General features: G+C 33.7%; 1 long non-coding RNA gene across 1 annotated transcript; it reads right to left on the minus strand.

Annotated features, from left to right (window-relative positions):
• Positions 1 to 332: 332 nt before the first annotated feature.
• Positions 333 to 706, minus strand: LOC109583496 (uncharacterized). Its single transcript, XR_002185549.1, has 4 exons — positions 581 to 706; positions 485 to 529; positions 400 to 432; positions 333 to 345 (listed from the first exon to the last, which is right to left on the minus strand). It is a non-coding gene; the product is annotated as an uncharacterized LOC109583496 (long non-coding RNA).
• Between the last annotated feature and the right edge of the window lie 1,915 nt (positions 707 to 2,621).

The raw sequence follows: 2,621 nt of genomic DNA on the forward strand, positions 1-2,621 counted from the left end.
TTAGTATTTGATTGAGTTATCATCTACAATTTTGCATTATAGGTAAATTCAAAGAAACTGATGACCTTGATTCAGGTACTGCAAATAGATATTATCCTTGCAATAATTTTTAAAACTTATAAAATACAGAATTGGCGGCTAATACAGAATTGGGCACTAATACAGAAGCAGAGGCAACAGATGATAAAGGTATAACCAACCAATGCAGTGTTAAGCCCAACATACACTATGCAACATTTGTTGCATGCAACACAGTTTACACAGGAGTCAATGGAGCGTGTATACCTTTATCATCTGTTGCCTCTGCTTCTGTATTAGTGCCCAATTCTGTATTAGCCGCCAATTCTGTATTTTATAAGTTTTAAAAATTATTGCAAGGATAATATCTATTTGCAGTACCTGAATCAAGGTCATCAGTTTCTTTGAATTTACCTATAATGCAAAATTGTAGATGATAACTCAATCAAATACTAAATGTTCTTACTGTTTTCTGCAGCATCAGCTGCTTCTTCATTATCTATATCATCACCTGCAAAAAAATTTTGAAAATTTGAAGAAAATGTTTAATATATAATCTTACCAGCAGGAGTACAATAGCTGCTGCTGATCAAAAATGCGAAGAAAGCAAGAAGCAAGATCCTCTTCATTTTCAAATGATAGCAGTGATGTTATAAACCTAAAAGATCTGACTCTGTTGTTCCTATGTGTAGGTTGCCTCTGCTCTCCTCTTTATATAGGCCATCACTCAATCAGTGGGAGTAGTTTTTATGGCATGCAATTTTATAAAGTACACTTTTATGCTGAGGCAATGACACATATTAACTCACAAAACATACATGTATCTTCTGCTTTCCACATCTTAAATGAGTACTAATTGACTAGTAGACTCTCTGACTACTAATCAGTAAGTTTGAAGTGATGTAACAAATTACTATGGAATTCAAGTCCATTAATGTTTTTCCATTAAGATGATCACATTAAAATAGTGATCTACATAAGTGAGTAATCAGTGATAGTGGCAAAAAAATGTCTATAGTAGTATCACTTAAATTATGACAAATTATATTAGACTAGACTTATGATGATCACAAGTTCATGATTATCACCAATAGAAATACTATCCATTGTGGGATTTATTATATTTATAGTGTATATAGATCTAGTCTCTGTGATGTGACTGCATGTAGCAATGGTAGAATATTATTACGACATCTTCCATTGTTATGCCATGCAGCAAAACATTGCTTTTTGATTGCGTAATCAACTTCAAAATTGATACCTTTATAATAAAATTATTATTCCTGAATAAAATTATGGGTTTAAATAAAAACAGTTTAAAAACATCAAGACAATACTGTATCCTTATACGTATAGTGTCATTTTAGTTATTCGTCTCCACAATAGGTAAAGATACCATTGATGTCTCAATGAATGAAACTGATATCTTCCTGTCTCCATTTTCTGCGTAAGTGCTACTTGAAGCCTGAAAAACATTCTGTATTGTTACAGCACTAGTTAAAAATGCATGTACGCAACCTTCTTCCGTCTAGTTGTGATTTCAACTCCATCACTTTATTCTGCAACCGGTCAATCTTATCTTTATCACTCACTACTGTAAATGCTCCACTTTTTCTGAATTCAACTGTAGACGTGATCTGTGAGGTATCACACTTCTCTCCTTTGGGATCTTTATACAAGCAATACATCTATACAATGATAATAGAAGATAATAATAAAAAATCTCCTTGTTTTAATACCATTCAGTAACTATAATATGACTTATATATAAAGGCTAGTTTGCAGGCAAGTGTATCATCAATTTTTAATCAAAAGTTTGTGCAATTTGACTTCAATGACTTGTTGATGCATGCTTTAAGCTAGAGTTGATTTTGCAAATTTGTCTTCATTACTATTTATTTATTTTTGATTGGTCATTCAATTTCTAAATTTACACTATTATTCATCATTCAGTATTATTATTATTTATTACTAGGCAAGCTGTTATTATAGCCGGCTATTTTAGTAAAAGCTAATGTCATTAAGCAGAGGAAGCATTAGATAATTATGGATTCAAGGATGTTGCAGTCAGCATGCAGGTAAGCCATGTGACATACATGCAAAAGGGTGTAACATATACTGACTGAAAAATGCAAATTATGTGTTCAGTCTGGCTACTATAGATCTACTACTCATTTCCTTCTGTTCACAGGATTTCCTCATTTGCATTGAAATGCTTGCATTCGCAATTGCCTTTTGCTTCTTCTTCTCTCACAAACCTTACATCGACCGAGCAGCTGCACAAGTCCCTTGCCTCATAATATCTACTGGTATGCTTGTCTCAACTCTTGTTTCAAGATAGTGGGTATGAGAGACATTTACTGGGACATCAATGAGAACTTTGTCGACCCGATCCCTGTCCCTCATATTCTGCTGAATTGGTTACTGGGATGATGGAACCATAGATAATCTATGCCGAAAGAGAGAGAGGACGTACCTCTATTAAATACTGAGCTAGAGACAGAACTAAAGAAGAAAGAGGAAGACAATAACAGAAACAGAGCAGCCCTCGAGAGAGAAGGAAGAGGCATGGATAGCTTAATGATTGTATCAATGAGAGAAGT

This window comes from Amphimedon queenslandica, unplaced genomic scaffold (assembly GCF_000090795.2).
Source record: "Amphimedon queenslandica unplaced genomic scaffold, v1.1 AMPQUscaffold_13302, whole genome shotgun sequence".
Lineage (NCBI taxonomy): Eukaryota > Metazoa > Porifera > Demospongiae > Haplosclerida > Niphatidae > Amphimedon > Amphimedon queenslandica.